This window comes from Budorcas taxicolor, chromosome 8, assembly GCF_023091745.1.
Source record: "Budorcas taxicolor isolate Tak-1 chromosome 8, Takin1.1, whole genome shotgun sequence".
In the NCBI taxonomy this organism is placed as follows: domain Eukaryota; kingdom Metazoa; phylum Chordata; class Mammalia; order Artiodactyla; family Bovidae; genus Budorcas; species Budorcas taxicolor.
In genome coordinates this window covers 46,127,607-46,139,033 of record NC_068917.1, presented here as the reverse complement: position 1 = coordinate 46,139,033, position 11,427 = coordinate 46,127,607, and the positions used below count along the sequence as shown (strand labels likewise).

At 41.0% G+C, this 11,427-nt stretch overlaps 1 pseudogene; it reads left to right on the top strand.

Moving 5' to 3' along the window:
• Positions 1–648: 648 nt before the first annotated feature.
• LOC128052053 (tigger transposable element-derived protein 1-like) lies at positions 649–10,813 on the top strand (annotated as a pseudogene).
• Positions 10,814–11,427: the final 614 nt, after the last annotated feature.

The following is an 11,427-nucleotide window of genomic DNA, read 5'->3' as shown; positions in this document are numbered from 1 at the left end:
TCCCCATCTATTTGCCATGAAGTGATGAGACCAGATGCCATGATCTTCGTTTTCTGAATGTTGACCTTTAAGCCAACTTTTTCACTCTCCTCTTTCACTTTCATCAACAGGCTTTTTAGTTCCTCTTCATTTTCTGCCATAAGGGTGGTGTCATCTGCGTATCTGAGGTTATTGATATTTCTCCTGGCAATCTTGATTCCAGCTTGTGCTTCTTCCACCCCAGCGTTTCTCATGATGTACTCTGCATATGAGTTAAATAAGCAGGGTGACAATATACATCCTTGACATACTCCTTTTCCTATTTGGAACCAGTCTGTTGTTCCATGTCCAGTTCTAACTCTTGCTTCCTGACCTGCATATAGGTTTCTCAAGAGGCAGGTCAGGTGGTCTGGTATTCCCATCTCTTGAAGAATTTTCCACAGTTTATTGTGATCCACACAGTCTAGGCTTTAGCATAGTCAATAAAGCAGAAATAGATGTTTTTCTGGAACTCTCTTGCTTTTTCGATGATCCAGTTTGGGGCATGCTAAATGTGAGGAGCATCTGGAATCCTCAGCTGGAGATATCCCACTGGAGCTCAGGAGAGAGCCAGTCTGTACTACATATATTTATTTAGGAGTTACTGGCCTTGGGGTGATAGTTAATGTGATGAGAGTAGATGGAGGAACTTTCCAGGGCAAGTTGGTAGAAGAAGAAGGGAACAGAGCCAATGACCGAGCCCACGGGCGCACCCTAGTCACGCTCTGGCCAGATGAAGCAGATAATACAGAGAAGACCCAGACAGAGAGGCCCGAGGCTCAGGATCTAACTGACAGACCAAGAGAAGACAGGATTGCAAACAGAAAGGTTGGTTGTTAGGATTGTTGAATACTTCACAGAGGTCAAAGGGCAAAAGGATTTATGTAGCAGCAATGGATTTATTGATCAGGAGTCCCTAGGAGACTAAATGCCAATGTACCTCTCATGGCCAAAGTGGTGCAAAACTCTGTCAGAGGATATGTTTCAATTTTCTGACACATAAGCCTCAGCACACACATTCCAGATAAATTGGCTGCTTCTCTGTCCCTGCAACATGCTAGAGGCTCCCTTACCTCTGAGTCTTTGCTACTACCTAACCCACTTCCCGAGATATCCTTTTCCTCTTTTCTCTGATGACCTTAGCTTTGCTCCTTTCTCAAGGCTTGGCTCAATTTCCACTTTGAAAATCTTCCTGAATCACTCTATCTTCCCTCCCATCTCCTCCTCTGCCCACCTTCCCAGCACCATGCAGCCTCTGTGTGCTCATTTACCAATTCAAGTCTCTTTTGACATTATAATCTCTTTGAGGACAGGTGCAAATGAATTACATTTGTTGTAGATATCTCACAATATCATGAAATCAGGGAATATAACACTCATGAGCACTTCTTGGAAATCATCTCCCCAGCTTTGTCTTTATCCAAAAACATTGAACCAAAATAAAGCACTCAAAAATAGAAAATACCTCCTAAATAGAAGAATAAAATCAATATAAATCTAAGAGCTACAACTTGAGCAAATACAGGTGGAGAACAAAAAGAAAAAAGACTTAAACCCTGGTGAAGTAAGTGTTCTCTGTGGAGAGAGAAGAGTGGGTACAAAGAAACAGAAACATGTTAATCCAGTTATAGCAGGAGAGATAGCAGTTCCTAAAATATTTCTGTAAAACTCAAAAAGAAACTGTGAAAACCATTAAGAAGCAGAATTTTTTTTTAAAGTAATCTTAATTTCAGAAAGTGTAGATGGGGACCTTCTAATCCTTTCGAACTCGTAAAATATATGTGATTGCAGAGAAAATGAATTAAAATGAAACAGCTATAAAATTAATAAACATTTTGATTCAGAAATATGTTTATTAATGCATTAAAAACCAAATCTAATGATGAGTTTAATAATAACTGTAATTTTTAAGCAGTGATAAGTATTAATGATATTTGGAAATATCTACAAAAAAGTAATATGATATGAAAATATTTGTCACATGGTTTGTGGCCAACATTTATGGTTGAAGGAAATGTTGAGTTTTAATTAGAGTTTAGCTCAGCTGGTAAAGAATCTGCAATGCGGGAGACCTGGGTTTGATCCCTGGGTTGGGAAGATCCCCTGCAGAACGAAAAGGCTACCCACTCCTGTATTCTGGCCTGGAGAATTCCATGGATAGTCCATGGGGTTGCAAAGAATTTGACATGACTGAGCAACTTTCACATTTCAGACACTAGCAAAAATGAAGATGCATTTTTTTTCTCACTTAAATTCATAGGCCAGCTAAATTCTTTCTGTCTGCAGATCTCCAGGAAGCCTTAGTCCTCCATATTAAAAAACTCTAATGCTAGTAATATTCACTGGCAAGTCTGGGTCAGTCGGTTGTGGGGTCAATGCTCCTTTCTCCTGGGTCCTGGTGCACACAGGGTTCTGTTTGTGCCCTCCCAGAGACTGTTTCCCCAGTCCTGTGTAAGTTCTGGCCACTCTATGGTGGGTTAATGGCGACCTCCAAGAAGGCTTATGCCACACCCAGGACTACTGCACCCAGAGCCCCTGTCCCCACAGCAGTCCACTGCTCACCCGTATCTCCTCAGGAGACACCCAAACACAGATCTGTCTCAGTCTCTGAGGGGTCCCTGGGTCCTGGTGCACTCAAGGTGTGTTTGAGCCCTCTGAGCATCTCTGGTGAATATGGGCTTTGATTCTAAACGTGATTTTGCCCCTCCTGCTGTCTTGCTGGGGCTTCTCCTTTGCCCTTGGACATGGGATATCTCCTCAAAGTTGCTCCAGTGCTGCGAAGTTGCTGCTCCAGTGCCTACCATCTTGCTGGGGCTTCTCTACCCTTGGACATGGGGTATCTCCTCACAGCTGCTCCAGCGCTGCACAACCATCACTCCAGCACCTTGAATGTCCAGGAGACTCTGGCAGAGGCATGGGTTGGCAGTGCCCTGCTGCAGGGTTGGGGGCACTGAGTATAGCTGTGCATTCATGGGACCTTTTGAAGGAGGTCAACATTATCTTCATTACCTCTACCATAGTTTGGCCTCAGGTCAAACAACAGGGAGGGAACACAGCCCCACCCTTCAACAGAAAATTGGGCTTAAGATTTACTGGACATGGCCCCTCCCATCAGAAGGCGACCCAGTTTCACCCATAGTCAATCTCTCCCATAAGGAAGCTTCCATTAGCCTCTTATCCTTCTCCATCAGAGGGCAGACAGAGTGAAAACCACAGTCACAGAAAACTAACCAATCTGATCACATGGACCACAGCCTTGCCTAACTCAGTGAAACTATAAGCCATTCCCTGTAGGGACTCCCAAGATGGACAAATCATGGTGGAGAGTTCTGACAAAACATGGTCCACTGGAGAAGGGAATGGCAAATCACTTCAGTATTCTTGCCTTGAGAACCTCATGAACAGTATGAAAAGGCAAAAAGATAGGATACTGAAAGATGGTCTCCCCAGGTTGGTAGGTGCCCCATAAGCCACTGGAGATCAGTGGAGAACTAACTCCAGAAAGAATGAACAGATGGAGCCAAAACAAAAACAACACCCAGTTGTGGAAGTGACTGGTGATAGAAGCAAGGTCCGATTCTGTAAAGAGCAATATTGCATAGGAACCTGGAATGTTAGGTCCATGAATCAAGGCAAATTAGAAGTGGTCAAACAAGAGATGGCAAGAGTGAACGTTGACATTCTAGGAATCAGCAAACTAAGATGGACTGGAATGGGGGAACTTAACTCAGATGACCGTTATATCTACTACTGTGTGCAAGAATCCCTAAGAAGAAATGAAGAGGCCATCAGGGTCAACAAAAGAGTCTGAAATGCAGTAGTTGGATGCAATCTCAAAAACAACAGAATGATCTCTGCTTGATTCCAAGGCAAACCATTCAATATCACGGGAATCCAAGACTATGCCCCTACCAATAATGCTGAAGAAGCTGAATTTGAATGGTAGAAAGTGAAGAGGAACTAAAAAGCCTCTTGATGAAAGTGAAAGTGGAGAGTGAAAAAGTTGGCCTAAAGCTCAATATTCAGAAAATGAAGATCAAGGCATCCAGTCCCATCACTTCATGGGAAATAGATGGGGAAACAGTGGAAACAGTGTCAGACTTTATTTTTTGGGGCTCCAAAATCACTGCAGATGGTGATTGCAGCCATGAAATTAAAAGACGCTTACTCCTTGGAAGAAAAGTTATGATCAACCTAGATAGCATATTCAAAAGCAGAGACATTACTTCGCCGACTAAGGTCCGTCTAGTCAAGGCTATGGTTTTTCCAGTGGTCATGTATGGATATGAGAGTTGGACTGTGAAGAAGGCTGAGAGCCGAAGAATTGATGCTTTTGAACTGTGGTGTTGGAGAAGACTGTAGAGGGTCCCTTGGACTGCAAGGAGATCCAACCAGTCCATTCTGAAGGAGATCAGCCCTGGGATTTCTTTGGAAGGAATGATGCTAAAGCTGAAACTCCAGTACTTTGGCCACCTCATGTGAAGAGTTGACTCATTGGAAAAGACTTTGATGCTGGGAGGGATTGGGGGCAGGAGGAGAAGGGGACGACAGAGGATGAGATGGCTGGATGGCATCACTGACTCGATGGACACGAGTCTGAGTGAACTCCGGGAGTTGATGATGGACAAGGAGGCCTGGCGTGCTGAGATTCATGGGGTTGCAAAGAGTCAGACACGACTGAGCGACTGAACTGAATTGATGAAGACCTACAAGTCCTTCTGGAACTAACACCCCCAAAAGATGTCCTTTTCATTTTAGGGGATTGGAACGCAAAAGTAGGAAGTCAAGAAACACCTGGAGTAACAGGCAAATTTGGCCTTGGAGTACAGAATGAAGCAGGGCAAAGGCTAGTAGAGTTTTGCCAAGAGAACACACTGGTTGTAGCAAACAGCCTGTTCCAACAACACAAGACTCTAAATTGAAATCACCAGATGGTCATTATCAAAATCAGACTGATTATATTTTTTGCAGCCAAAGATGGAGAAACTCTATACAGTGAGCAAAAACAAGATCAGGAGCTGACTCTGGCTCAGATCATGGTCTCCTTATTGCCAAATTCAGACTTAAAGAAAGTAGGGAAAACCACTAAACCATTCAGGTATGATCTAAATCAAATCCCTTACGAATATACAGTGGAAGTGACAAATAGATTCAAGGGATTAGATCTGATAGACAGAGTGCCTGAAGAACTATGGACGGAGATTCGTGACACTGTACAGGAGGCAGTGATCAAGACCATCCCCATGGAAAAGAAATGCAAAAAAGCAAAACGGTTGTCTCAGGAGGCCTTACAAAGAGCTATGAAAAGAAGTGAAAGGCAAAGGAGAAAAGGAAATATATACGCATTTGAATGCAGAGTTCCAAAAAATAGCAAGGAGAGATAAAGCCTTCTTCAGTGATCAGTGCAAAGAAATAGAGGAAAACAATAGAATGGGAAGACTAGAGATCTCTTTAAGAAAATTAGAGATACCAAGGGAACATTTCATGCAAAGATGGGCTCAATAAAGGATGGAAATGGTATGGACCTAACAGAATCAGAAGATATTAAGAAGAGGTGGCAAGAATACACAGAAGAACTATTAAAAAAGATGTTCACAAACCATATAATCACGATGATGTGATCACTCACCTAGAGCCAGACATCCTGGAATGTGAAGTCAAGTGGGCCTTAGGAAGCATCACTATTAACAAAGTTAGTGGAGGTGATGGAATTCCAGCTGAGCTATTTCAAATCCTGAAAGATGATGCTGTGACAGTGTTGTGCTCAATATGCCAGCAAATATGGAAAACTCAGCAGTGGCCACAGGACTGGAAAATGTCAGTTTTCATTGCAATCCCCCAAAAAAGGCAATGCCAAAGAATGCTCAAACTACTGCACAATTGCACTCATCTCACACACTAGCAAAGTAATGCTCAAAATTGTCCAAGCCAGACTTCAAGAGTATGTGAACCGTGAACTTCCAGATGTTCAAGCTGGATTTAGAAAAGGCAGAGGAACCAGAGATCAAATTGCCAACATGTGTTGGATCATCAAAAAAGCAAGAGAGTTCCAGAAAAGCATCTACTTCTGCTTTATTGACTATGCCAAAGTCTTTGACTGTGTGGATCACAATACACTGTGGAAGATTCTGAAAGAGATGGGAATACCAGACTGCCTTACCTGCCTCTTGAGAAATCTGTATAAAGGTCAAGAAGCAAGTTAGAGCTGGACATTGAACAACAGACTGGTATCCAAATCAGAAAAGGAGTACAATAATCAGGGTGACGATATACAACCTTGATGTACTCCTATATGTTGTCACCCTGCTTATTTAACTTATATGCAGAGTCCATCATGTGAAATGCTGGGCTGGATGAAGCACAAGCTGGAATCAAGATTGCCAGGAGAAATATTAATAACCCAAGATATGCAGTTGACACCACCGTTATGGCAGAAAGTGAAGAAGAACTAAAGAACCTCTTGATGAAAGTGAAAGAGGAGAGTGAAAAAGTTGGCTTAAAATTCAACATTCAGAAAACTAAGATCATGGCATCTGGTTTCATCACTTCATGGCAAATAGATGAGGAAACAGTGGAAACAGTGACAGATTAAATTTTGGGGGGCTCCAAAATCACTGCAGATGGTGATTGCAGCCATGAAATAAAAAGATGCCTGTTCCTTGGAAGAAAAATTATGACAAACCTAGACAGCATATTAAAAAGCAGAAACATTTCTTTGCCAACAAAGGCCCATCTAGTGAAAGCTATGGTTTTTCCAGCAGTCATGTATGGATGTGAGAGTTTGACTATAAAGAAAGCTGAGCGCTGAAGAACTAATGCTTTTGAACTGTGGTGTTGGAAAAGACTCTTGACAATCCCTTGGACTGCAAGGAGATCCAATGAGTCCATCCTAAAGGAAATCAGTTTTGAATATTCATTGCAAGGACTGATGCTAAAGCTGAAACTCCAGTACTTTGGCCACCTGATGGGAAGAGCTGACTCATTGGAAAAGACCCTGATGCTGGGAAAGAAGGCGGGAGGAGAAGGGAACGACAGAGGATGAGATGGTTGGATGGCATCACCGACTCAATGGACATGAGTTTGAGTAAACTCCAGGAGTTTGTGATGGACAAGGAGGCCTCGCGTGCTGCAGTCCACGTTATTGCAAAGAGTTGGACACGACTAAGGGACTGAACTGAAGGCTAAAAAAATTCATTGTTGAGTTTTTCATTCTTGAAGAAATGACTTAAATAAATAGATGAAATTATTTCATTTTCCGTCCTTAAGTGATGGTAAAGTTAATCATTTTGTTGGGGTCACATTCAATTGCTAATGATCCACTTGTAGAAAACCTACTGCTTTTAAGTGTCCTTACCTTAGTATATTTTGATTATGAAAAAAAGCAAAGGATAGGAGAGAATGTTGTCTTCAGTTTGAATTGCCTTACATAGAGAGTACTGGAAATAAAATCAGTGGCTTTGCCTTGGACACTGTTTTTTTTTTGTTTTTTGTTTTTTTTTTCCTCCTTCCTGCTTACTAGCACTCTGCTGGTTGAATGGGAGATTCCCAGAGAGTTGTACTTATGAAGTCCAAAATCCTTAGGGCATTAAGCCATTTCAACACGACAGAATTTGAAAGTGACACATCAATTAACAGTTTGTCTAAGTGGAATTGTTGAACTTCATTGAGTAGAGGAAGTCTCATAAATTTTATTCTTACTCAAAGCTTTACTCTTACTGAAGTTGCAGTATTAGCGATAAGTGAAGAAAAGGCAAGGTTGGCAGAAGTAAGGTAGATTTTGGCAAAATGACTTGTTTCCATATTGAGAGCATTTAGCATTTCCAGAATAGTACACATTTATATATTCTTTTTAAACTAAGATTCTCTTCAGGATGTGGGATGAAAAGAATTTGACTGCTTATCCAATGCACCTAACCAGTTTCCATCCACACATTTTTGAGGTTCAGTTGAACTTGCCTATGTCCTTATACTTCCATGGCCACTTCAGCTTCCTGTTATTATCAGCCCACAATTCCAAAAGGTATACTTTCCTTCCTTTATTTCCAGATGGTCTGCATAAGCTGTTCACTTTTCTACTCCAGGTTGAGCTTGCTCTGTCAATCAAAGATAGACCATTTCTTCATAAGGCAGGCTCCTTGGGTGGTTAGTTGTCCTCCTAATTTCTGTATAATACTAGAAGATGAAACACTACTCAGTACATGCAGAATTATTTGAGCAACATTAATGGGAACATTTCTGGGATGGAAAGGGATGGTCTTTTATTTTACTTTGAGTTCTTTAAAGTCTCCACTGAAAGCACTTTAATAAGTCCAGGAGTCAGACAATAAATTCACATTTTTAAATAGCAGCTCCACTGTAACTCAGGCAGCAGATACCACGTAGTTCTTAGACAAAGATGATCACTGTCTAGGAATTTGTTTGCAAGTATTCATCTCCAGCACAGGAATAAAAGATGCTACTCTATGCTAGGTGCTTTGCGTTGTAATAGACTTCTGCCAAAACAATAACCAGTTTGCCTCTAGTTGATAAGATATACAGGCATACCTTGTTTTATTGCACTTCACTTCATAGACCCTGAATTTTTTTTTTTTTTTTTTAACAAACAGAAGGTCCACGGCAACCTTTGCATCAATGAAGTCTATAGGTACATTGTTTTTTCAAAAGCTTTTGATCACTCTGTGTTTCTGCGTTGTATCTTGGTAATTCTTACATTTCAAACTTTTTCATTGTTGTGATGTTGGTCATGGTGATTTGTGATCGGTGATTTTAGATTTTCTGTTGTAATTGATTTGGGGTGCCATAGACATCATCCGTGTACCAGTGTTGACTTACTTGATAAAGGTTTTTTGTATTTTGCCTGCTCCAACTGCCAGCTGACCCGCCATCTCTCTCCCTCTCTTTGGGCCTACCCATTTCCTGAGACACAGCCATATTATAATTGGGTCAACTCATTCTAAAATGGTCTTTTAAGTTTTCAGGTCAAAGAAGGAGTTACACATTTTTCACTTTAAATCAAAGGTCAGAAATGATTAAGCTTAGTGAGGAAGGCACGCAAAAGCCAGGAGAGGCTGAACACTAGGCCCCTCACCCCCAATAGTTAACCAGGCTGCAAATTCAAAGCTAAAGTTTTTGAAGGAAGTTAAACATAAACATAGAAAGGCTACGAAAGCAAAACAGCCGTATTGCTGATATGGAGAAATCTGGATCGAAAATCAAGCTAGTTACAATATCCCGGGAAGCCAAAGGCTAATCCAGAGACAGACCCTATCTTCAATTATCTGAAAGCTGAGAGAGTTAAGGAAGCTATTGAAGAAAGGTTTGAAGCTGGCAGAGGTTGGTACTTGAGATTTAAGAAAAGAAGCTATCTCTATAACATAAAATTGCCAGCTGAAGCAGCAAGTGATGATATAGAAGTTTCAGCAAGCTTTCCAGAAAATCTAGCCAAGATAATTCATGTAGGAGACTACAGTACATAACAGATTTTCAATGTAGCTGTAACAGCCCTCTATTGGAAAAGATGCCATCTGGGGACGGGGGAGCCTGGTGGGCTGCCGTCTATGGGGTCGCACAGAGTCAGACACAACTGAAGTGACTTAGCAGCAGCAGCAGCAGGACATTCACAGCTAGAGAGGTGAAGTCAATGTCTGGCTTCAAGTTCTTGAAGGATAGGCTGACTCTTATTAGGGTCTAATGCTTCTGATAACTTGAAGTTGAAGCCACTGCTCATTTACTGTTCTGAAAATCCTATGGCCCTTAAGAATTGTGCGCCATCTATTCTGCCTGTGCTCTGTAAAGGGAACAGCAACGCCTGAATGGCAGCACATCTGTTTATAACATGGCTTATTGAATATTCTAAGCCAACTGTTGAGACCTACTGCTCAGAAAAACAGGTTGCTTTCAAAATATGACTGCTCATTGACAATATACCTGGTCACCTAAGAGCTCTAATGGAGATATACAATGAGAGTTCATGCCATTTCCATGCCTACTAACACAGTATCCATTGTACAGCCCATGGATTAAGGACAAATTCCAACTTCCAAATCTTCTTATTTAAGAAATATATTTATAAGACTATTGCTGCCATAGATGGTGATTCCTCTGATGGATCTGGAAAAAGTCAGTTGAAAATCTTCTGGATAGGATATGCCATTCCAGATGCATTAAGAACATTTGTGGTTCACTGGGAAGAGGTAAAAATGTCAACATTAATAGGAGTTCGGAAGAAGTTGGTTTCAGTCTTCATGCCTGACTTTGAGGGGTTCAAGACTTCAGTGGAGGAAATAACTGATGATATGGTGAAACAGCAAGAGAACTAGAATTAGAAGCAGAGGCGGAAGATGTGACTGAATTGCTGCGATCTCATGATAAAACTGTGACAAATGAAGAGTTCCTCTTTATGGATGAGCAAAGAAAATGTTTTCTCTACATGGAAACTACTGCTGGTGAAGATGCTATGAATATTGTTGAAATTAAAGGAAAGGGTTTAGAATATTACATAAACTTAGTTGGTAAAGTAGCAGCAGGGCTTGAAAAGATTGGCTTCAATTTTTAAAAAAGTTCTACTGTAAGTAAAATGCTGTCAACCAGTGTAGCATGCCTGCTACAGAAAATTATTCATGAAAGAATAAGTCAAATGATAAGGCAAACTTCATTATTGTCTTATTTTAAGAAATTGCCACAACCACCCTAACCTTTAGGAACCATCACTGTTGGTCAGCAGCACTCAATACTGAGGCAAGACTCTCCACCAGCAGAAAGAGTACAGCTCACTGAAGGCTCTGATGATGGTTAGCATTCGCATTTTTTTTAGCAATAATAAGTATTTTAAAATTAAGGTATGTATTTTTTTAGACAAAATGCTTTTGCATGTATAGTAGCCTATAGTATAGCGTGAACATAACTTTTATATGCACTGGGGAACCAAAAAATTCATATGAATTCCTTTACTGTGATATTTCTTTATTGCAGTGATCTGGAACTAAGCCCACAGTATCTCTGACTTATGCCTGTAATCCATGTAGTAGTACTCTTAAGTTTAGGGGTAGCTAGCATCTTCTGCACTCATGAGAGTTCAGTAGAAACTTTCTAAAAACAGAGATGTGGGAGGTCTTGAGTTAACAAGTATTTCACTTGACCCTCTTTTAAAGATATGTAAATTACCTGTCTGTGTCTCCTAGTGGGTGAGCATACTCCTTGAAGGCAAAAGTGCACTTAATTTTCATGAAAAAAAGCAGAGATTAGGACAGGTAATGAGAAAGTACAGTTCCGTCGAGAAAGTAAGATGGGAATGAAGAAGTATTGACTCCATAAAAAGGCAAGACTGGCAAGCATTACAGAATATCCATGCATAGTTTCATGCAAGGGATTGGTTCACTTTGCCTGGGGATAACTCAGAAGTAATGATAT